Source organism: Cervus elaphus, chromosome 17 (assembly GCF_910594005.1).
Source record: "Cervus elaphus chromosome 17, mCerEla1.1, whole genome shotgun sequence".
NCBI classification, from domain to species: domain Eukaryota; kingdom Metazoa; phylum Chordata; class Mammalia; order Artiodactyla; family Cervidae; genus Cervus; species Cervus elaphus.
The window spans coordinates 31,597,043-31,622,823 of NC_057831.1; the positions used below are offsets into that span (position 1 = coordinate 31,597,043).

The following is a 25,781-nucleotide window of genomic DNA, read 5'->3' on the forward strand; positions in this document are numbered from 1 at the left end:
TTTTCTGGTTGATCTGTATTACCATGTTTTTTTTTTCCCCTAAATTTCCCCCCTTCTGTTTCTGTCTGCCATTTTAGTTTGGGTGGTTTTGCAAGATGTTTTTCTCAATTTCCTCTTATTTTATGTTTCATGTCTCTGCTCTAATTTATGTTTTGTGGTTACCATGCGGTTTTTATAAAAGGCCTTGTAGAGAAAATAGTCTTTTTTTTTTTTTGCTGATAGAATCTTTTCTCCATTTGCCTATATGGGTTCTATACTTTTCCTTTTCCCCTTTTATGCTTTTGTTGTCTCAAGTTATCACTTTTTTATGGTGTAAGTTTGTTACCCCATTGAAGTAACTATTGTTATTTTTTACTTTTTTCTCTTTAAACTTTATGCTATAATTAAATGTTTAACAACCTATTCTGATATAAAGTAGCAGTTTTCTGATTCTATCACCTTTCTCAAAGTTTTGTGTATTTTTGCCCTTTCATTTCAGGTAGAAGATCTCCTTTCAACATTTCTTGTGAAGTGAGTCTAGTGGTGATGAACTCCCTCAGTTTTTGTTTCTCTGGAAAGGCCTTTATTTCTCCTTCCTTTCTGAAGGATAACTGTGCTGGATAGAGTATTCTTGGCTGACAATTTAAAACATTTTTCAATATTTTGAATTTGTTATTCCAATCTCTCCTGGCCTGTAGTTTCTACTGAGAAATCTGCTTATAGCCTAATGCAGGTTACTTTGTAAGCTGCTGACTTTTTTCTCTGTGCATGCATGATTAGTTGCTTAGTCATATTTGATTCTTTGTGACTCTTTGGACTGTAGCCCAACAGGCTCCTCTGTCCATGGGATTTTTCAGGCTAGAATACTGGAGTGGGTTGTCATTTCCTACTCTAGGGGATCTTCTGGACCCAAGGATCAAACCCATGTGTCCTGCGTCTCCTGCCTTGCAGGAAGATTTTTTACTAATGAGTCATTGGGAAATCCCTTTTTTTCTGGCTGCCTTTAAAATTCTTTCTTTATCGTTGACTTTTGACAGTTTTAATATAATGTATCATAGAGGTCTTTTTGTGTTGAGATAATTAGGTGTTCTTTTAGCTTTGTGAATTTGTATATCCAGTTTCTTCTCCAGATTTGGAAACTTTTCAAGCATTATTTCTTCAAATAAACTTTCCTCTCTTTTCCTTCTAGGATAAATATCCTTGTGTTGCCTTTCTGAATTCAGTCAGATAGTTCTTGTAGAAATTTTTCATTTTAAAAATACTTAGTTTTCTTTCCTATTCTACCTGAGTCATTTCTAGATTTCTCTTTTAGCATGCTAATTCTCTCTCCCATGGGGTCTTCTCTATGTTCAATGTTTTTTAAAATGGGTTCTTCACTTCATTTATTGACTTCTTCAGTTTCAGAATTTCCATTTGGTTCTTTTTTAGTTTCAGTTTCTTTGGCAAAGTATTTATTCTGTTCAGTAATTTTATTCCTGATATCATTGAACCGGCTTTCTGGTTTTTTTGTTTTTGTTTTTGTAGTTCATTGAGTTTATGAGAGCTATTTTGAATTCTTTATCAGTTAGTACATAATATTCTGAAACTTTAACTTTGGTTTCTGGAATATTGTCATTTTATTTTTGTGATACCATGTTACCATGGGGTTTCATGGTGCTTCATGGGTTTTTTTCTCTGCTGACACATTTCTTTTTTTAGAGCTTTTTAAACTTTGATTCTAGCAGTTCAGCAAATTGGTAGGTAGAGGCCTTTCTTTTTCCCAGTAGGTGGCACTGTATCTCAAGCTTGCACCCCCACCCCCACCCTAACCTGCGCGGCCTCTGGCAATATTTGAAAATTGGCACATCCCACCCACCACCACCTCTGCTGGAGGTTGCAGGCACCCTTGTTGCTGCTTGTGCCTCCAAGTTTGCACGTGCCTTTCTGCTGCTAATGTTGCCACCTGTGCGACTGGGATGGTGGGTGCCTCTGTGACATCTGGGGCTGCCTGGGTCCTGGGCACTGCTTCTGTGGTGGAGGGTGGTAAAGGATAGTGTGGGGAACCAGCGTTGTGGGCACCTCTGCCGTGTCTGGAGTTGTCACCTTCATGGGCTACAGGTTAGGGGCAGGGGCTGGAGTGTGGGCACTGCTGTGACCGGAGGGATGAACCCTGCCACCACTGCTGCCTGGTTCCCTGTGGCCATAGGTGATGCTGAGACAGGGAGACTGGAGCCACATGTGCCCGTTTCTGCTGTCACTGGGTTCTCTGGGGCTGCAGGCTCATCCATCACAGGAGGGTGATGGGATCACAGGCACCACCTATCTTGTTCCCCGATTTCCACTTCTTCTCTGTGTTCCAGCACCACCCCACCCCCATTTCTGATGTACAGGTGTGTGGATCTCTCTGGTGTCCTGGTGTGTTGGGCAGAGAAACCTATGTTGAGTTTTGGATGTTTTACTAGTAGTAGATTGGATGGGTGAGACAGGAGCGTCTAAGTCCACTATGATGCTGACATCACTCCCTGAAATGCCATTTCCAAAATTTTTAAATGGAAATCATGGTCGGTATCTGTGATGTTCGGCTGCATGATTATGCATAAAATTTTTTTAAATAAATGTTATGAGACTTCAGGTAAAGAGTCAAGGAATTGTGAAGGCACATTACATAGAACTGTAAGTTGAACTCTATTCTAGGACAGTGCTTTTCAGTGTGATTTCCAGGTCAGCATTATAAGAAACCTACTAGAAATTCAATTATCCCAGATATACTGAATAAGGAACTCTGGGCATATGCTCTCCATATCTGTGTATCAACAAGTCTTTTGTGTAATTCTGATGCTTGTTAAAATTTGAGAACCTCTGGACTGAGGACGGTTAGCTCAAATCAAGTGATTCAATTTTATAAAATCTTGGGATTTGGTTTTCTCATTTAGCATTAAGAAATATACTCTACTTAATCCAGTGGGAAGAGCACCCTTTTGTCTTATTCTACTTAGAACAAAGTACAGACATGCCCCAGCTATTTTCACATGGTTAGTAGGTCACACCATTTGGCTAAGATCTTATCATTTGCTTAAGAAGAGAAGAGGTATGTCCAAGTGTTAATACATATTGCACATTCCCCATGAAGCAATATGCAAGATGGATAACCATACAGGCTCTCTGGAAAGATAGCTGGCATCAAAGCACCAGATTCATCTTTTACTGTGTGACCTTCATCAAATTTTCAGCTTCTCAGTACCTCAGTCTCCTCATCTATAAATTAAGATCGCACTGTAATACTCTCTACCTCCCAGAGGTAGAATGAAATAATATTGACGTTTGAGATAACAGGTTAGATGCTGACAGCAGGGCCTAGCACTGATTCAGTTCAGTTCAGTTCAGTCGCTCAATCATGTCTGACTCTTTGCGACCCCATTGAATGCAGCACGCCAGGCTTCCCTGTCCATCACCAACTCCTGGAGCCTACTCAAACTCATGTCCATCCTGTCGGTGATGCCATCCAGCCATCTCATTCTCTGTCATTCCCTTCTCTTCCCGCCTTCAATCTTTCCCAGCATCAGGATCTTTTCCAATGAGTTGGTTCTTTACATCACGTGGACAAAGTATTGGAGTTTCAGCTTTAGAATCAGTCCTTCCAATGAATATTCACGACTGATTTCCTCTATGATTGACAGGTTGGATCTCTTTGCAGTCCAAGGTACTCTCAACAGTCTTCTCCAACACCACACTTCAAAAGCATCAATTCTTCGGTGCTCAGCTTTCTTTATAGTCCAACTCTCACATCCATACATAACTATTGGCAAAACCACAGCTTTGACTAGATGGACCTTTGTTGGTAAAGTAATGTCTCTGCTTTTTAATATGCTGTCTAGGTTGGTCATAGCTTTTCTTCCAAGGAGCAAGTGTCTTTTAATTTCATGGCTGCAGTCACCATCTGCAGTGATTTTGGAGCCCCCCAAAATAAAATCTCTTACTATTTCCATTGTTTCCCCATCTATTTGCCGTGAAGTGATGGGACCAAATGCCATAATCTTAGTTTTTTGAATGTTAAGTTTTAAGCCAACTTTTTCACTCTCCTCTTTCAGTTTCATCAAGAGACTCTTTAGTTCTTCTTTGCTTTCTGCCATAAGGGTGGTGTCATCTGCATTATCTGAGGTTGCTGATAATTCTCCCGGCAACCTTGATTCCAGCTTGTGCATCATCCAGCCCGGCATTTTGCATGATGAGAGCTGAGAAAAGAAGAGAAGCTAAAGGCAAAGGAGCAAAGGAAAGATATATCCATTTGAATGCAGCGTTCCAAAGAACAGCAAGGAGAGCTTAGAAAGGCTTCCTCAATGATCAACGCAAAGAAATAGAGGAAAACAATAGAATGGGAAAGATTAGAGATCTCTTCAAGAAAATTAGAGATACCAAGGGAACATTTCATGCAAAGATGGGTTCAATAAAGGACAGAAATGGTATGGACCTAACAGAAGCAGAAGATACTAAAAAGAGGTGGCAAGAATACACAGAAGAACTATACAAGAAAAAAAAAGCACTGGTTAGTGCCTAATAAATGTTAACAGGTTCTGAGTTGAGTGCAGGCTGGGCTTTGTTCTAAGGTGCAGAGTCAAGATAAACATCATCTCTGCACTGAAGGAGTTTGTTATCCCAGTAGGAAGAAACAGACATGTATATTTATAATCCTCAAAGGTATTAGTGACTCTAGAATCACACCTTGGAAAAATAAGGACACAGTGATTGGACAAGGGGTCTTGAAAAGACAGTTCAAGTGTTGTGAGCAGATCCAATGCCATGACTTTTGTAGGGTCAACAAAATGCTCTTAATTGTAGTGAAAACACCAATAACTAGTATCTGTTTTCACTTACTATTTATCAGGCCCTGTTAATTATCTCAATTAGTCTTCTGAGAAGGTTATGAGACAAGTACTTGTTTTATTGCCACTTTACAAACTAAGAAACTGGGACTTAATGAAAAGTAACTCACTCAGGGAAACAGAGGTGGGAGTTCTGACTCAGGGATCCATCTTATTCCTTAGGATGTGCTTACTATTTAAATGAAACTCATGTAAATAGTTTTAATCTCTTTCACCAATTTAATTCCTTCTGTTTCACAAGTTTTAAATAAGAATAAACAAAGCTAAAGAAATGTAATGACTTGCCCTAGGGTAAAATCTCCCCACCTATTTTTAATAGTTGTTAGTTGCTCTTTTAGTCTTTGGTGAAAGTCGCTCAGTCGTGCCCAACTCTTTGCAACGCTATGGACTGTACAGTCCATGAAATTCTCCAGGCCAGAATACTGGAGTGGGGGTAGCCTTTCCCTTCTCTAGGGGATCTTCCCAACTCAGGGATCGAAGCCAGTCTCCAGCACTGCAGGCGGATTCTTTACCAGCTGAGCCACAGGGAAGCATTAATTGCTCAGTTGTGTCCAACTCTTTGCGACCCTATGGACAGTAGCCCGCCAGGCTCCTCTGTCCATGGGATTTTCCAGGCAAGAATACTGGAGTGGGTTGCATTCCTTCTCTAAAGGATCTTCCTAACCCAAGCATTGAACCTGGGTCTTCCACATTGGAGGCAGATTCTTTACCATCTGAGCCACCAGGGAAGCCCATTTTTAACACAGAGGATTGTAATTTAAGACCCTAACTTTTCTTCCCATTTGTATTTGCTTCTTGAATTAACCAAACTGCCATCTTCTCGCTCATTAATAAAATAAAAGAACAGAAGATGACACACAGAAAGAAGGCTTCTGTTTTGAACAAAGAGCTTTATAAAGTGAGAAATACTTCAAAACTGATACAGAATTGGTACAGAGGGGTACCTAAGATTGCAGTGCTGAGCCATCCAGCCCAAGCCAATCAGAGAACTCCCTCCTTGCAGTGTCAGTATTCCTCATCCCCCTTTCTGACAACTTCAACTCCCAGTTATTTAAAACTTCTCCCTGTTAAATTCCCCCTGAGTTGAACAGCTTATCAATCTCATCCAAAGAATCTCAATTTATTGAGAAAAGGACTAAAAATCAACTATTTGTCACTTATAATAAATAATTTATTTTACAAGTAATTTCAGCTAAATAATTCCATTTGTATAGGAAATAAACTTTAAGAAGATGAACTAAAAAGAAAAATAAAAAATTATCTCCCAGCAAGCAAAAACAAGAGAAGGCTTTATTTAGCTAATGTGTTTTTGAAAGGAACAAATCTTTCACTAGCCTTTCATAAGAAGAGCCTGTAGTGGAGAGCGAACAAGGCAAAGAATCAGTCATGATTTACGTCTTAATGATGTTCTGAAATATATTTGAAAGTAGATGCCACCTTTAAAAGTGAAGACTAATGCCGTTTGGCTTCCCTTTTGTGCCCTCGGATGAGAAATATGTAAATATTTTGTATGTTTTCCCTTGGTTTTGAGACTGACACAATACATAGGTCAGTAAAGTTGACAACATCTAAATTGTTAAGAGATTTTTTTCTGGGTCTTCTGGGAACGGTAAAACAGGATACAGTCTTTTATTCTCATTTCCCTTCATGAAATGTACTCTCTTCTTTTCGGAACACATGATAGTTTCTGTGCATACAGATAGGTCCTAACAAGGCTTCTCTGACATTTAAGCATCTAACCTTCCTTGCAGGACAGCCTGTTTGTCCTTTTAAACTTGGCTGCTGGGACAAATGCAAAGGAACCACTGTGTGACTTTTTGCTTATCTTCTGTACCCAAGCCTACAGAGTTAGTGCTTGAGTGTGTCAGGTATCACCCAGGGACTTAAGAACAAGGCTTTTTACAGTTAACCCAATCCTATGACCTGCACTACACTGCCTTTGATTTGAAAGCAGTTTAGTTAACTACCAAGGCTGCCTACTACATTAATCAGAATCAAGTTCACCTGTGATGTGGGCACACAATAATTCCTAGTTTTCTGCATAATAGCTTTAAGCATACTTCATTACATGCTGAAATAAATTTGCCAGTGGGAAACAGCAGTTTTTTCTTCTTGTATATGCAGCAGAGCTGGTTTCTTATTTTTAACTTTCTATTTGGAAATAATTTCAATCTTTCAAAAGATTCAAGAAAAAGTATAGTTCAAATAACATCCTGATACTTTGTTTCAAAGATACATTTATTACAGTTATTTGACCTCATTTGATTAATCACTAGTTCAAGTTCTCTCTCAGCCTGTTTCTGCATGTTCAGTACAGTCACTCAGTCATGTCCTACTCTTTGTGACCCCATGGACTGCAGCACGCCAGGGTTCTCTGTTTATCACCAATTCCTGAAACTTGCTCAAACTCATGTCCATTGAGTCGGTGATGCCATCCAACCACATCATCCTCTGTCATCCCCTTCTCCTCCTGCCTTCAATCTTTCCCAGCATCAAGGTCTTTTCCAGTGAGTCAGTTCTTCTCATCAGATGGCCAAAGTATTGGAGCTTCAGCTTTAACATCAGTCCTTCCAAAGAATATTCAGGACTGATCTCCTTTAGGATGGACTGGTTGGATCCCTTTGCAGTCCAAGGGACTCTCAACAGTCTTCTCCAACACCACAGTTCAAAAGCATCAATTCGTTGGCACTCAGCTTTCTTTATAGTCCAACTCTCACATCCATACATGACTACTGGAAAAAACCATAGCTTTGACTAGATGGACTTTTGTCGATAAAGTAATGTCTTTGCTTTCTAATATGCTGTCTAGGTTGGCCAATAGCTTTTCTTGCAAGGAGCAAGTGTCTTTTAATTTCATGGCTGCAGTCACCATCTGCAGTGACTTTGGAGCTCAAGAAAATAAACTCTGTCACTGTTTCCATTGTTTCTCCATCTATTGCCATGAAGTGATGGGACCAAATGCCATGATCTTAGTTTTTTGAATGTTGAGTTTTAAACCTTTTTCACTCTTCTCTTTCACTTTCATCAGGAGGCTCTTTAATTCCTCTTCACTTTCTGCCATAAGAGTGGTGTCATCTGCCTAAAGAGGTTATTGGTATTTCTCCCAGCAATCTTGATTCCAGCTTGTGCTTCATCTTGCCCAGTATTTCGTCTGATGTACTCTGCATATAAGTTAAATAAGCAGTGTGACAATATGCAACTTTGATGTACTCCTTTCCCAATTTGGAACCAGTCTGTTCCATGTCTGGTTCTAACTGCTGCTCCTTGACCTGCATACAGATTTCTCAGGAGACAGGTAAGATGGTCTAGTATTCCCATGTCTTTAAGAATTTTCTACAGTTTGTTATGATCCACACAATCAAGGGCTTTGGCATAGTCAATAAAGCAATAGATGTTTTTCTGGAATTCTCTTGCTTTTTCTATGATCCAATGGATGTTGGCAATTTGATCTCTGGTTCCTCTGCCTTTTCTAAATCCAGCTGTACACACATAAATTCTGAACCACAGGGTGAGTTTTATATATATATATATATATATATATATATATATATATATACACATATATATATATCATGGTCCTTTATTGCTTATACTTCTGTGGATATTTCTTAAGAATAGACACATTATCTTACATAGTCACAGTTCAGTTGACAACTTCAGTAAATTTAAGACTGAAAGAATACCTTTATCATATATACCATTCTTCAATTTCAGTATTAGGAACTGAAATTAGAATACAATACCTTTTCCCTCTACAGTTGAGGGTCCCCTCTAGGATGTGGTATTATGTTTAGTTCTCATGTCTTTGTAGTCTTTTAAAATCTAGAACATTTCTATAATCTTTTTTTTTAACTTATGTTAGAACATAGTTAATTAACCATGTTGTGCCAGTGTCAGGTGAATAGCAAAGTGACTCAGTTACACAGATATATATATCTATTCTTTTTCAAATTCTTTTGAATTTTAAAGGATATTCTGTAAAACCAATTAGGTTATTGCAAAATATTGAGCAGCATTCCCTGTGCTATACAATAGGTCTTTGTTGGTTATCTATTTAAAATATAGCAGCATGTATATGTCAGTCCCAAACTCCCAATCTATCCACCCCTGCCCTGACCTCCCTAGTAACCATGTTTGTTCTCTGGGTCCATTTGTGCTTTATAAATAAGTTCATTTGTATCATTTTCTTAGATTCCACATATAAGCAGTATAATATGATATTTGTCTTTCTCTGACTTACTTCACTTTATATGATAATCTCCGGGTCCATCCATGTTGTTAAACAAAGGGTATTATTTCATTCTTTTTAATGGCCTAGTAATATTCCATTGTATATATGTACCACATCTTAATCCATTCATCTGTCAGTGAACATTTAGTTTGCTTCCACATCTTGGCTATTGTAGACAACACTGCAGTGAACATTGGGGTGCATATATCCTCTTGAACCTTGTTTTTCTTTGTATATATACCCAGAAATGGGATTGCTGGATCAGATGGTAGCTCTGTTTTTAGTTTTTTTTTCAGAAAACTCTATATTTTTCTCCATATTGGCCATACCAATTTACCTTCCCACCAACAGTGTAGGAGGGTTCCGTTTTCTCCACATCCTTTCCAGCATTTATTGTTTGTAAAATTTTTTTGATGATGGCCATTCTGACTGGTGTGAGGTGGTATTTCACTGTAGTTTTGATTTGCAGTCTCTGTAGTCTTTTAAAATCCAGAATATTTCCATTACCTTACTTTGTGATTTTATGCTATTGACATTTTGAAGACTACAATCTCCCGTAAAAAAAAAAAGCTTTTATTTTTAAAAAGTGTTCCTCATTTGGAATTTATCTAATATTAACTTATGCTGCTTATATTTTCTAAGTCTCTTTGCCAGAATGCTACCTGGGTGACATTATGGCTTTCTCAGGGTACCTCATCTGAAGGCATGTGATGCCTATATACTCCTCATTGGTGATGTTAATTTTCATAACCCAATCAATGTATTGTCTAATTTCCCCACTGTATAATTGTCATTTTCCCATTGGAACTAATAAGCGATCTATGCTAAGACCCTTTGTGCATGCATGCTAAGTCACTTTAGTTGTGTCAGATGCTTTGCAACCTCATGGACTGCAGCCCCCCAGGCTCCTCTGTCCAAAGGAATCTCCAGGCAAGAATACTGGAGTGGTTTGCCATGCAATTCTCCAAAGACCCTTAAAGACAGTGCAAATAACATGCCATTCATCATAATTTCTCCCCATATATATTGTTCATTGATGATTCTTGCCTGATCTAGTCTTTACTGTGATGATTACATAATGCTGATTTTCTATCTCTTGCACTCCCTTCTTATTTGCCAGTTGGCATTTAACATTTTAATGTAATCTAGCATACTCCCTTCTCCCGTCTTTGCTTATTTATCTGTTTATAATTGATATGAATCTTGATTTCAAATTTTTGACTTGCTTATAATTCATTAGTGTACTTAATTATTTTGTGTTCAAGTTGTTCTTGGTTTGACCAGTGGAGTACCTTCAAGCAATCTCCCTAGTCTTTGTAATGTACTCCATTATTTATTTATTTTTAGCACTTCCTTACCTCTGGCCTAACAAGATGTTCTAGCTCATCTTGTATATCCTGTGCCAGCTCTGAACTCAGCCATTTCTCTAAGAAGTCTTGATTCCTTTTGGTGCAGAATGGTATTAGAGACCAAGATCTAGGTACTGGGTGTACCAAGAGGGATATTTTGTTTTAAGTATAGTTGACTTACAACACTGTATTAGTTTCTAGTGTACAGCAAAGTGATTGAGAGATATATACATACATATATATATATATATATATACACATACACACACATATGCATGTATATATACACAAATATTTTTCATATCCTTTTCCATATTACAGGATACAGGGCTATTTTTAACAGACTCATAAGATGAAAAATATCTTGAGATTTTACTTAGTTGAGCTGTGATATCATTAAATCATTTCAAGTTGAATTCTGCATGTTCAGAAAAGACATAAAGCTTAAATTTAAAAATATTGAAACAAATAAATGTACACCTTATCTAGAATGCTTTTTGCTTGTTTTGTTTAGAACTTCATAAAGCAATATAAGAGGAAGTATTCAGCTCTGTGCTGTGTGTGCTGTGCTTAGTCGCTCAGTTGTGTCTGACTCTTTGCAACCACATGAACTGTAGTCTGCCAGGCTCCTCTGCCCTTGGAGATTCTGCAGGCAAGAATACTGGAATTGGTTGTCATGCCCTCCTCTAGGGGATCTTCCTGACCCAGGGATCAAACGCAGGTCTCTCATGTTGCAGGCAGATTCTTTTTTTTTTTTTCCATTTATTTTTATTAGTTGGAGGCTAATTACAATATTGTAGTGGTTTTTGCCATACATTGACATGAGTCAGCCATGGATTTACATGTGTTCCCCATCCCAATCCCCCCTCCCGCCTCCCTCCCCATCCCATCCCTCTGGGTCTTCCCAATGCACCAGCCGTGAACACTTGTCTCATGCATCCAACCTGGGCTGGCGGTCTGTTTCACCCTTGATAGTATACTTATTTCAATGCTGTTCTCTCAGAGCATCCCACCCTCACTTTCTCCCAGAGTCCCAAAGTCTGTTCTATACATCTGTGTCTCTTTTTCTGTTTTGCATATTGGGTTATCATTACCATCTTTTAAAATTCCACATATATATGTTAGTATACTGTATTGGTCTTTATCTTTCTGGCTTACTTCACTCTGTATAATGGGCTCCAGTTTCATCCATCTTTTTTTTTTTTTTTTTTAATTTTTTTATTAGTTGGAGGCTAATTACTTCACAACATTTCAGTGGGTTTTGTCATACATTGATATGAATCAGCCATAGATTTACACTTATTCCCCATCCCAACCCCCCCTCCCACCTCCCTCTCCACCCGATTCCTCTGGGTCTTCCCAGTGCACCAGGCCCGAGCACTTGTCTCATGCATCCCACCTGGGCTGGTGATCTGTTTCACCATAGATAGTATACATGCTGTTCTTTTGAAATATCCCACCCTCACATTCTCCCACAGAGTTCAAAAGTCTGTTCTGTATTTCTGTGTCTCTTTTTCTGTTTTGCATATAGGGTTATCGTTACCATCTTTCTAAATTCCATATATATGTGTTAGTATGCTGTAATGTTCTTTATCTTTCTGGCTTACTTCACTCTGTATAAGGGGCTCCAGTTTCATCCATCTCATTAGGACTGGTTCAAATGAATTCTTTTTGACGGCTGAGTAATATTCCATGGTGTATATGTACCACAGCTTCCTTATCCATTCATCTGCTGATGGGCATCTAGGTTGCTTCCATGTCCTGGCTATTATAAACAGTGCTGCGATGAACATTGGGGTGCACGTGTCTCTTTCAGATCTAGTTTCCTCGGTGTGTATGCCCAGAAGTGGTATTGCTGGGTCATATGGCAGTTCTAATTCCAGTTTTTTTGAGGAATCTCCACACTGTTCTCCATAGTGGCTGTACTAGTTTGCATTCCCACCAACAGTGTGAGAGGGTTCCCTTTTCTCCACACCCTCTCCAGCATTTATTGCTTGTAGACTTTTGGATAGCAGCCATTCTGACTGGTGTGTAATGGTACCTTGTTGTGGTTTTGATTTGCATTTCTCTGATAATGAGTGATGTTGAGCATCTTTTCATGTGTTTGTTAGCCATCTGTCTGTCTTCTTTGGAGAAATGTCTGTTTAGTTCTTTGGCCCATTTTTTGATTGGGTCATTTATTTTTCTGGAATTGAGCTGCAGGAGCTGCTTGTATATTTTTGAGATTAATCCTTTGTCTGTTGCTTCATTTGCTATTATTTTCTCCCATTCTGAGGGCTGTCTTTTCACCTTGCTTACAGTTTCCTTTGTTGTGCAAAGGCTTTTAAGTTTCATTAGGTCCCATTTGTTTATTTTTGCTTTTATTTCCAATATTCTGGGAGGTGGGTCATAGAAGATCCTGCTGTGATTTATGTCGGACAGTGTTTTGCTTATGTTCTCCTCTAGGAGTTTTATAGTTTCTGGTCTTACATTTAGATCTTTAGTCCATTTTGAGTTTATTTTTGTGTATGGTGTTAGAAGGTGTTCTAGTATCATTCTTTTACAAGTGGTTGACCAGTTTTCCCAGGACCACTTGTTAAAGAGGTTGTCTTTTTTCAATGGTATATTCTTGCCTCCTTTGTCAAAGATAAGGTGTCCATAGGTACGTGGATTTATCTCTGGGTTTTCAATTCTGTTCCATTGATCTATATTTCTGTCTTTGTGCCAGTACCATACTGTCTTGATGACTGTGGCTTTGTAGTAGAGTCTGAAGTCAGGCAGGTTGATTCCTCCAGTTCCATTCTTCTTTCTTAAGATTACTTTGGCTATTCGAGGTTTTTTGTATTTCCATACAAAATGTGAAATTATTTGTTCTAGTTCTGTGAAAAATACTGTTGGTAGCTTGATAGGGATTACATTGAATCTATAGATTGCTTTGGATAGTATACTCATTTTCACAGTATTGATTCTTCCAATCCGTGAACACGGTATATTTCTCAATCTATTTGTGTCCTCTTTGATTTCTTTCATCAGTGTTTTATAGTTTTATATATATAGGTCTTTCATTTCTTTAGGTAGATATACTTCTAAGTATTTTATTCTTTTTGTTGCAATGGTGAATGGTATTGTTTCCTTAATTTCTCTTTCTGTTTTCTCATTGTTAGTGTATAGGAATGCAAGGGATTTCTGTGTGTTAATTTTATATCCTGCAATATTACTGTATTCATTGATTAGCTCTAGTAATTTTCTGGTAGAGTCTTTAGGGTTTTCTATGTAGAGGGTCATGTCGTCTGCAAACAGTGAGAGTTTTACTTCTTCTTTTCCTATCTGGATTCTTTATTTCTTTTTCTGCTCTGATTGCTGTGGCCAACACTTTCACCTTTTTCTCAAGTGCACATGGAACCTTCTCCACAATAGATCACATCCTGGGCCATAAATCTAGCCTTGGTAAATTCAAAAAAATTGAAATCATTCCAGTCATCTTTTCTGACCACAATGCAGTAAGGTTAGATCTCAATTACAGGAAAAAAACTATTAAAAATTCCAACATATGGAGGCTAAATAACATGCTTCTGAATAATGAACAAATCATAGAAGAAATCAAAAAAGAAATCAAAATATGCATAGAAATGAATGAAAATGAAAACACAACAACCCAAAACCTATGGGACACTGTAAAAGCAGTGCTAAGGGGAAGGTTCATAGCAATGCAGGCTTACCTCAAGAAACAAGAAAAAAGTCAAATAAATAACCTAACTGTACACCTAAAGCAACTAGAGAAGGAAGAAATGAAGAACCCCAGGGTTGGTAGAAGGAAAGAAATCTTAAAAATTAGGACAGAAATAAATGCAAAAGAAACAAAAGAGACCATAACAAAAATCAACAAAGCTAAAAGTTGATTTTTTGAAAAGGTAAATAAAATTGACAAGCCGTTAGCCAGCCTCATCAAGAAACAAAGGGAGAAGAACCAAATCAACAAAATTAGAGATGAAAATGGAGAGATCACAACAGTGAAATGAAAATTAGAAATGAAAATGGAGAGATCACAACAGACAACTCTGAAATACAAAGGATCATAAGAGACTACTACCAGCAGCTCTATGCCAATAAAATGGACAACTTGGAAGAAATGGACAAATTCTTAGAAAAGTATAACTTTCCAAAACTGAACCAGGAAGAAATAGAAGATCTTAACAGACCCATCACAAGCACGGAAATCGAAACTGTAATCAGAAATCTTCCAGCAAACCAGCAAGCAGATTCTTTACCATCTGAACCACCAGGGAAGCCCAAGAATACTGGAGTGGGTACCCTGTCCCTTCTGCAGAGGATCTTCCAACCCCAGGAATTGAACTGGGATTTCCTGCATTGCAGGCAGATTCTTTACCAGCTGAGCTACCAGGGAAGCCCATTCAGCTCTAACATCCTAGGTTTATTTTATTGCTATGGTATAACCAGTACCAGGAAGCTTGGTTTTCAAATAATATTGTGAACTTATTGATTTGTTTTATGGTAGTACCCATTAATGGTTAGCATACAGAAACATGACCACATTTAGAAATGATGACACCCCGGTCACAGGCCTCTCTGCCTTGTATGGGTCACAGGAGTGGTGTATCAGCAAGGCAGGATTCCTGGAGCCCATCCTATAGTGTTGCAAATGCACAGAGGGTAAACAGGGTCCTTTCAGTGTTATTTCACCAACTCCGTAGGTCCAGTTTGACTTTTAAATACACAGTGCCTTTTTTTCTGGCCAAATTTCTTAATTTGATTCTCAAAAAGCCTGCTTCAGTAGTCGATTTTCTTTGAAAGGATTTATCAGTGGCTTCCTCAGGGTAATTGGCTTATATTCAACTTGAAGGCTTTATTAAGGAGAATTTTAAATAAAGTTTTTTAATTTTAAATAAAATAAATAAATAAAATAAAATTTTAAAATAAATAAAATAAAATTTTAAAATAAATTTTAAATTTTAAATTTCAATCTCGAGTAATAAACCAGAATTTCTATACCAGAGTTATGGCAATGCCTTGAATTGTGTTAATACTACTGACTATTTCAATAAGCTCATACTAATTCATATTGCAACAAAATTATAAATGCCACCTTGAATTATTAAAACCACATAGACATTGATTTTATGTTATTTTATAGACACTGTAGCATGGTTGTACAAAGAACAAAGAAAAACTTGCTCTACAATCATAATGCAAAGTTGATGATTTAAATTAAAATACCACAGACATACATTCATAAAACCATAACTGAATATTCATACCCATAATCACCCTCCCATACAATTATTTAGCCTTCTACTATGGGGACAGGTTTTCTGTTTCCATAATCAATAGTTGGGTTATCCAATGGACTATATGCCACTGGGTGGGGAAAGAAAATCAGGGCACATAATATACTATATCATAAAAAGGGTCTCAAAGATGAGGTGACATGTGCTTGGCCTTTTATTCCTATTAGGATTTATTTGGCAAACCTTCTCAATTTAGCCCACGAATCAAGGATAATCTTAACTAAAAGCTGTATAGTTGCATTAACCATTAATGAGAAATACATATCTAAGAAATAACTCAAAATTGCATAAGTTTTAGAAGAAATATGATTAAGATATCAAAGGTTTTTAATTTGAAAAACTTAGTAAGTCCTCTTTAATAACTAGACTAGGTATACATGGGAACCTCACCCTGCCTATTAATTACCATTGAGGTATAAAGTAATACAATACTTACATTTTGTTTTGTATTTGAAAAGACCACAAAGAACACTTCTAATGACTAGAAATTCTTAGTTTGCATTAATTGGCTGTGATTTATGTAAAGACCCCTGGAACTCTCCTATCTTTCCTCATGCATTCATTAATTGATTTACTTATTCATATTTGCTGTGCAATATCTGAAAATATGCCAGTCACATCAGTTCTTTAAAGATTTTGATCCTTCTTAAAATTTTAAAAATAATAAAATGTAAGACTTTGAACCATTCAGATCATTAAAGACATCTTGATCTTTGAATGGATCCTAAACAAACCTATCCTTTGTGATGTTCTTGTGTACATACTATATGCCATAGTTAAGTGCTTTTGAAGAGCACTGTACCAAGTACAGAGGAAATTGGAGAAAAAAGTAGAAAATATAAATTCTGCCTAGAGGGAATTCAAAGGAAAATAGTAGACACAGAGTAAGCTCAAATAAATATGTATAATCACAAATGAAAAGAAATGAATATATATTAAATGAACTATGAATGTACCTAGAAAAATAGTGTTAACTTTAACTATTTCAGTGTCACTCACAGAATTGTCTTAGGAAGGAAAGAAGAATATTTTCTAACATAGTTTTGGCAGTCAAGCAAGGAATAGTGAAAGGATGAGCTACTTTTGCTACTTTATAGAAAGTAGCTAAGGACAAAAAGGGACACACCAGTCCAGCAAAAGAAATGGTCCCAGATAAAATCCAAGCATAAAGCTGGTCAATTAATAACCAATGTTGGAAAAAAATTAATAAACTTTAATAAAACATTTGTTGTAAATTTTAATTTCATGCTTCACTGGTAAAAAATATGGTCTATTTTTAGAAAGTTTCTATAGCCAACATCTATGAATTGTCTGTTTCTGACAATAGTCATATTCTCCTCTCTACCTTAATTAAAAATGCTGATGAGTTAAATGTCATTGAATTGCAGTTTTTTTATAGGCCATGATTTAGAAAAAATGGATGGTGCTTCAATCCTATTACTGAAATACTCACAAGTATCAATTCTAAAATGTCCTTTAAGCAAGACTTGGAAGGCAATATATACATGATGTTATATCATAAGAGATAATCACTAACATTAAATTTTATATCACTTTTCTGAATGGCTGTTATAGTCAGCAGGTGACTTGGTTCAATTCTTAAACAGGTCTAGACTATAGAACCAACTGCCTTATGACTGTGATAGCTGTTTAGGGTGGTTACTCATTCATTGATATTTGGTATGAGTCCCACTACTGTTAGGCAACAGGTGTTGGTTCTATAATCTCTGCACAAGAGTCAACATTCTTATTTTGTTTTATCACAGCCAGTAGGCTCCATGGTTGGGTAAACTTTATGAGACTCATAACATGAATTGAAAGGTGTCAGAGCTTTTCTGAACATACTTTTTCAATAAGAATAGCTAACATCTCATGAGGGCATACTATTAGTATATGCTATAATGTTAGGCATTTTATAAACAAAAACTGATTAATCATTATAGAAACCTATAATTATCATTGTTATCTCTGATTATAGAAGAGAAACGAGCACAGTCACATAGCTATTAAGTAGTTGAGCAGAATTTCAAAGTCAGGTTTGACTCCAGAGTATGTATTCTTTTAACCACTGTGCTTACGTCAGACAGTGAACAAATATCAGTGTGGTTGTTTTTACGGCATAGGAACTGCATATGACATGAAGCTTCTTGTTGGACATTGGATCTTAGTGAGAGAATTGGTTGAATGGATGGGAGAAAATGTGAATTCCTAGTTATGAGTTGAATGGAGCAGGTCTGATAATTAAACAAGCTAACACGCTAAACCTACCAACACATGTTGGGAACACTTATCCCAATCATATCAATATAAAATATGAAAATTCTATTACATTCACAGCCATTGTTTCAAATAATGGAACTCAAAAAAAAAAAAAAAAAAAACCTTTCCAAAAAAGACTCACCAAAGGTATGTAATAACTGATGAAATTACTTGCTACTACCCAGGCAAGACTGTGACAAGTATGGCTCAGAATTTTGCATCTAAATTCACAATCTTAGTATGAAAAAGTTGAATGGACTTTAAAAAAGAACATGCTTCAAAAAAGAAAAACAGCAATACAACTCAAATATCTGAAAAAGATTATCTGGTAATAGGCAATTTCAAATGAAATGGTTTTGACATAAAGCTCAATTGAAAAATTTAGGAAGCTGGTTATAAAATTAAAAGCGTTATAAACATGAATTAAATATTTTCAAACACCAGACACTTAAGTGTAAATCCATATACTATCTGATTTATTATAAACTCATACAGTATGATGCCAATAAAACCATTCTATATCAAAAGGGACAAACCCTTGTACGTTCCCATATGCCATGTGTTACAGGCAGTTTCGTGCACCTGCTGTGGGTGTGTTTTTAGTACTAAAAATTCACTTACTGAAAAGCCATTATAGATACAAATTATCTCGAATTTAAAGCCTTTTTACATATATGTCTCTGGTATGAACCAGGATAACTTAAGCCAAAACAAAAATATTAAACAAAAGGCAAAAAACTTTTGAAAGAATTGGAGAAACAGTTCTGTTAGCATCGTATAGAAGTTTATGACTTTATGTGTGCAAATATCAGGTGTTAATAGATGATGAGAAACTTTGGTAATACTCAAGTATTCCCTTTATCTTTATGGGAAACATGAATATATGGATTTAGACTAAAATTTATAACAACAAAACCTGTGCTATGCTTGTAGAAAAGTAAAATCTTTTTATGCATAGAAAAGTAATATTTCATATCAATACTTTTTAATATTACAAGAAACACACTTACATAAATTAAGAAATGCATTGGAAATAGTAAAATGCTGAGAAAATACCTAAGAACTGACAATGAACAGTGCTACTTTACAATAAATTCTACTACCATTTTTGACATGACTTGGATAAGAAACACAGCCTCTCTAATATTCATCTCAGTCATAAGGCAAAATACAATTGCTTACTTCTTTATTGATGGTGTTAAAGAGAATGTCTTATTATTTTTGAAAATGTTATGATGAATGTTGCTATTTTAACAGAATTTGAATATTAATTAATTTTATAAATATAAGTTGTAAAAGTTTACTATTATTCCTCTAGATCCATTGTTAAAGAATCTTATTGAAATTGAGAAAGAAAAGATCCAATACAACCTTTTCAGCTGTGGAAAAATTATTTGAAATGCTAAACCCAAAGAATAAAATTATTATCATTTTTTTCCTCCAAGTCTCTTGCTCTTTGGGGACTGTTTCTTTTTTAATTTATTGTTCTGTGTTCTAAAAAGTGGAGAAAGATTACAAACCACATTTTAAAAGTGTATTAAATATAACTTATAGTAAATTAGTAATACCTCTTGAAAAACCATGCTATGCACTCTCCCATGGTACTTCCTTTGGGGGAAGATAACTCAATTGTGTTGATTTAAAGGTTCTGTCTGGTTCTTTTAAACATTCCTTTGATGTTGTATTGCTCTGCTTGTAATAGACTGTTATTGCCTATATTGAGTTTGCAGAGTGAAGGTAAATCTTTTGTGATGTGATTGTGCCATCACAAACTCAATATTGTTCATAGGACCTTTATAACTCTCAGCCACATTGCAGCAGAACAGCACACATTTTCATTTTTACCTTTTTAGATTTTTATTCTTTGCTCTGAAGCTGGAAGTATGTATGCTTACCTACACTCTATAGTGCTTGTTCTGTGAAGCGGTAACTCATAAGAAAAGAGAACATTGTCAGGTGGTTTTTTTCTTTTTCTGAAATTGGTGATTTTATTGTTGATCTTTTTCATTATGTTCCATTAGGTACTCTACTGTGTTATTGAAAAAGCACCACTGTTGGAAAAAGCTCAATTCAAATATCTATCCAAGTTTCTAGTTTGAAATGTTTTCTGAATGCGTAATGACAATATTAAAAGAGGTTCTCCTGAGGAGTTCCATCCCACCTTGAAACTCAGATAAAGGCAATTTCCCCTGTGTGTGGCAGATCACACAAAGAAGACATGTGAATCAGAAGTAGTAACATGGATATTTCAATATTAACATTGGCCTGTTTGATTGAAAGTAGAAACTTTAATGGCTTGTGATATTATTTGCTGCTTTTGTTTAATTTCTTGCCAATTTTTTTCTCTTTTTCACTGGCACAGCATTCAACTCAGTTTAAAACTGCTTGCAAAGCAAGACAGCACCAAGGCTACTTTTTAGGCATTTATTTTACTTCCTTTATTTATTTATTTTTGGCTGTGCTGGGTCTTCATTGCTTTGCACCAGCTTTCTTTAGTTGCTGCAAACGGGCTACTCTTCTTTGTGGTACGCAGTCTTCTCTTTCTGGTTGCTTCTCTTGTGGAGCACAGGCTCTAGGTATGTGGGCTTCAGTAGTTCTGGCACATGGCCTCGGTAGTTGTGGCTTGTGGGCTCCAGAGCGCAGTCTCAGTAGTCGTGGCCCACGGGCTTAGTTGCTCCGCAGCATGTGAAATTCTTCCAGACCAGGGGTTGAACCCATTTCCCCTGCATTGGTAGGCGGATTTTACCCACTGTGTCATGGGGGAAGTCCCTATTTTACTTCTGACATGTACCCTGTTACTACTACCATTTTTCCTGTTATGTATGATGGTATGAACACACAGTTTGGGGGGAAAATTAGTTGATAATCAATTTTGAGAAAAATAAAGAATATCCACAAATATACAGGGATATTTTATATATTACAGTAGGCTGGATTTTAAACAACTGTATTCATTGGGTATATTAGCAGATTATACCTCTACTAAGGGGTTTCCCAGGTGGCACAAGTGGTAAAGAATCCGCCTGCCAATGAAGGAGACATAAGAGACGTGGATTTGATCTGTGGTCAGGAAGATCCCCTGGAGGAGGGCATGGCAACCTACTCCAGTATTCTGGCCTGGAGAATCCCACGGACAGAGGAACCTGGTCGGCTACAGTCCATGGGGGTCTCAATGAGTGAGTGAGTTAGTTATTTAGTTAGCTAACTAACACTAGCTAGCTAGTGAAAATAAAATCACAAGTCTTTTATCCTCAGAGATTGATAAATATTAGTTACACTGGTAAATGTCTATAGTATCTGCATTTCTAATTATCTTCTTTCTGTTTTCCCTTTCTTGTCACTTCTACACGTTGCTCTAGGACCCTTGCAAATGAAAGTCTTAAGAGCTCTACAATGATTTGTGAAGAAAATTAAAGATACACAATTTATAGGAAGAAAAATTTCGGAGGTAATGCTTAATGTGAGTAATTTTCAAAGATGAACATATGTTTTTCAATGAGAATGAAGTTCATGATTGAAACAAGAATTCCTTGGATGGGGTTGTAGAGGGCATCTGACTAGAAGTTGCAAAATGGATAGCCATAGGGCCATAGATAGGCTGTAGATGTGTTATATTTGACTTGCACAAGGCTTTAGATTTTTTATTTTTGTTTTAGTTAGCTGTTAACATTTTAAAATTGGAGTTTTACTTTAGAATATGAGTTTTCACTTCAGTTGTACAATTGAAAACTCTGATAACGCTGGGCTGACGTTCTCACCAGGGACTCCTCCTTTAGGTGTCTCGTGCGTGCGTTTTCTGGCCACAGCCTCCACATGGGCTGCTTCATTTCCATTACTGCTGGCTCCTCTGGGCATCTGAGTTTGTGGTATCTGTTGCTAGTTTAACGTTAGCAAGTCTCCAATTCCATCTGTCAGAGTACTTACACCTCAAAAGCATTTGTTCCCCATGGCTTTCTTCAGTTCCTCATTATTACTTCATAAGAATCTCTCCTGCTCTAACTCTTCCTCTGCCCCTTGTTAGTTGCACACAATCTGCCTTGAGTTATATTGATTATGTTTTTCTTTTGCTTCCCACTAATTGTGAACACTTGAAAGGCAGGCGCCATCTTTGCATCTGAAAGAGTGACTTCCAGCACATACCTTGCACCTAGTACATTCTCAATAGATGTGTAGTAATGTAGATGCAGGTATATGGGAATTTATAGTTTTTATCTGTTAGATCATTGAAATTAGTATTTAGAAAGTATTTAGGAGATTTAAATTTCCTATCCAAGTGGCCAAGGAAATAAAAATTGGAGGGTCAAAGAACAAAATTCCCTAAATGGATAATTGAGGGTAGATTATAACTATTATTCACCTCCGTAATTGTAAAATGAGTTGTTAAATCACAGCTTAGATCTATTTGAACGTTAGCACCGGGAGAGAAGTTGCCTCAGTCCTGTCTCCTGCCTACATATTATGGGTTGGCAATTTAGCATCACTTCCCCCCTGCTTTGTTTTCCTTCTCCCTTGTATGGAGATAGCAGGACACTTAGCAATTACATTCCCAGAATCCCTGACAGCCATGTTCTGAGATTCTGCCAAGAGATGCATTTGTATCAGGTCTGCAAGGTGAGAGAAGTCAGCGCCATGTTTGCCCTTCCTCTGGCAGCAGCAGGAAGTGGCCTTCTCTAGATAGGAGATTTTATAGTTGCCTCTGAGCCATTTTTCTAAGAATTACCTGTTTTCTGATTGAAGTATCTAGAGCAGCTTCTGCTTTTCCTAGCTGTTTTTTTGATGGAACTCTTGCTGACACACTTTGATAAAGAAACAGACAGCAAGCTGCCATTTAGTAAATTTGTTTCTGACTTTGACATGGTCAAATATTTAAAATCAGAGTTTTACCATCTAGGAAATAGTGTGAATGAATATCTCCAGAATAGGAGGAGTATGTCTTCCCCATAAAAGGAAAATAAATTGGCATTTCCCCGCCTCCTGTCTTTACCCTAGGAAAAAGGTAAAGATATTATAGGTTTTCTTTGGATCATTTATAAGAAAAGCATATATTTTTTATACAAGACTATTGCAAGAGGAGCAATGTTTTGGAAAAAGCAATCAAAAATACTTATGATAAAAATATTTTAAAGGTACAATGGAAAAGAATAAATACTTCCTATCCTTAGCTTAAATTGAATGGTTAGCAGAGTATTCTGTATATCATATATATTTAGTAAATAATTACTGATTTAAATATGAAGAAAAAAGGAAAATTACCTTGCTTTTTTTTAGTGGAATCTGTGTGTGTCAACAATATTACTTACGTGAAATAATTTAAAAGGTGTCTTTTTATTTGGCTTTGTGAAGCATAATCAAATCAGAGTGTACTGAGCCCTCTGATAAATCTAAATTGGCATTGGTTCCTACTCAGTAGATAAGGAAACTTGCAAATTACGATTTCCTTTTGCTTTCAGTTAGTTAGAATTTCAGTAAAATTGCTACCACAAACTTATTTTGATTAGCTAAAGCCCAATAAGTATATTTACCATGTCTGAGTCAGAACCGTATAGTATGGAAGGCTAGACCTTTGAGGTTTGCTATTGTAAGTCAGAGGATTAGTAATACTCCCATGAGCCCATCTCTCAAAGTCACCCCCAGTCTACAAGACAGAGCTGTCTTGGTTGGAATTCAAAGAAATTCTTCCCTGAAAAGATAGCTGCTGCTACTGCTGCTAAGTCGCTTCAGTTGTGTCCGACTCTGTGCAACCCCATAGACGGCAACCCACCAGGCTCCCCCGTCCCTGGATTCTCCAAGCAAGAACACTGGAGTGGGTAGTTTCAGCCAATTGCAAGCTCTTTTTCTCTGCTTTATTTCTAATTGGGCTGGGTTCTTGCTGCCTGCTAGATTTCTTGCATCAGATACTTGGACTCTTCTCACAAGTGAAGGGATGCAGACTCATGTTTTGCAGGTTGACATTTTTCTGTGAGATGCTGCTTTGTCTTGGTGAGCATGATCTGCTAGCCATTTCACTTTGCTTTTTACACAATTTTTTCAAGGTAAATCAAAAAGGTTGAGAAAATAGTCTCTTATCAGTTCAGTTCAGTTCAGTCGCTCAGTTGTGTCCGACTCTTTGCGACCCCGTGGACTGCAGCATGCCAGGTCTCCCTGTCCATCTTATATAGGATACTAAAGATGAGAGTTGTATTATTGCATAATATGTAATAAATGTATTTGGATGTTTGGTGAGTCATTGGTAATTTGAGGTACTTTGTGTATATTTGTGAAAAATGGGCTCGTTTTTAGAACAAATTGGCACTAGACATAAAGTCTCTTTCTTTCTTCTTTATCCATATGGCAGCATATTAGAAAATAGGCACATAGAACTAAAGACAGCAGAATGAAATCTTGGTTTACCTCAATCCAATAAGATATCTAGAAAATGCAATTGACTAAAAAAACTTATAAAACTTAAATAATTACAACCAAATTTTTTTCAATTTTCAGAGAACCACAAAGTATTATTTCATAATAGGATTTTATATTAAGAGAAATATGCAGGCTATCTCTAGCAGTCATTCGTGATTTGCTGTCTTGTAGATTTTACACCTATGCAACTGTGATTATTTAAAAATCTAGATAATGGAAGTCCTAAAATTCTGATTCTAATTTGTTAAAAAAAACCCTCTTGTTACTAAAACAGGAATATTTGTTAATATATATTTTAATATATAAGAAGTATATATAATCTAATTTATAGACATTATATATACTAATACAAATATTTTGCCACAGTGAAAGAAGAAACTTTGTTTCTGACAATCTAATATATCGTAAAGAGATAGAAGTTAGTATTTATAGTGGCGAATCCCAAACAACATGAAACTATATAAAACACAATCCTTTCTTTTAACCCCTTACTAGGGCGATAAATAATGTCAATAATTTGACATATATTTTCCCAGTTTCTTCCCACATATTTGAAAACATAATGTAATTTACATAGATTGCTAAAAATCCTGAATGAAATAATACTAATCACAATATTATATAAACTACTTTTTGTTTGTTTGTTTTGCTCAACTGGGTCAGGAAGTTCCCCTGGAGATGGGATATGCTACTTGCTCCAGTATTCGTGGGGTTCCCTGGTGCCTCAGATGGTAAAGAATCCTCCTGCAATGCAGGAGACCTGGGTTTGATACCTGGGTTGGAAAGATCCCCTGGAGGAGGGCATGGCAAGCCACTCCAGTATTCTTGCCTGGAGAATCCCTATGGACAGAGGGGCCTGGCGGGCTATAGTTCATGGGATCGCAAAGAGTCAGACATAACCAAGCGACTAAGCACACATACATACATATTGTGGACATCTTTCTAGGTACATATATAGGGTGTATAAATAATTTTATAAATAAAATAATCAAGAAATAATATGGCAATGGAAAATAATTACATAAAAAGGTATTTTATATTTTATGACCTTGATTTGCTTTTTATTATTTCAGTGTATTGGTAAATTAATAAGGTAAATAATGTAAATTTACCTTATTGGTGAATTATTGAAAAGTTTCCTTGATGGTGTATCCATGATAATGAAAGTTGTTTTAAAATTTCTCTTATTTTTGTTTATTTTAAAAAATGTGTCAGTACTTAAAAAATTATTTATAGAGATATTCTGCACTTCAACAAATGTTTAATGTAATCTTTAATTCTATTTTATGATTAACTGTAAAAAAATCTTTCATAAGTTCAAATAACCTGAAAGTCAAAATCACTGCGGATGGTGACTGCAGCCATGAAATCAGAAGACGATTGCTTCTTGGCAGGAAAGCTATGACAAACCTAGACA

At 36.5% G+C, this 25,781-nt stretch overlaps 1 long non-coding RNA gene across 1 annotated transcript in view; it reads left to right on the top strand.

The window, feature by feature from the left end:
- The window catches only part of LOC122673546, a 155,920-nt gene extending 134,497 nt beyond the window's left edge, over positions 1-21,423 (top strand). Inside the window, exon 4 of the long non-coding RNA XR_006334713.1 lies at positions 21,322-21,423. This is a non-coding gene — a long non-coding RNA (uncharacterized LOC122673546). The remainder of the gene's footprint in view (positions 1-21,321) is intronic.
- Positions 21,424-25,781: the final 4,358 nt, after the last annotated feature.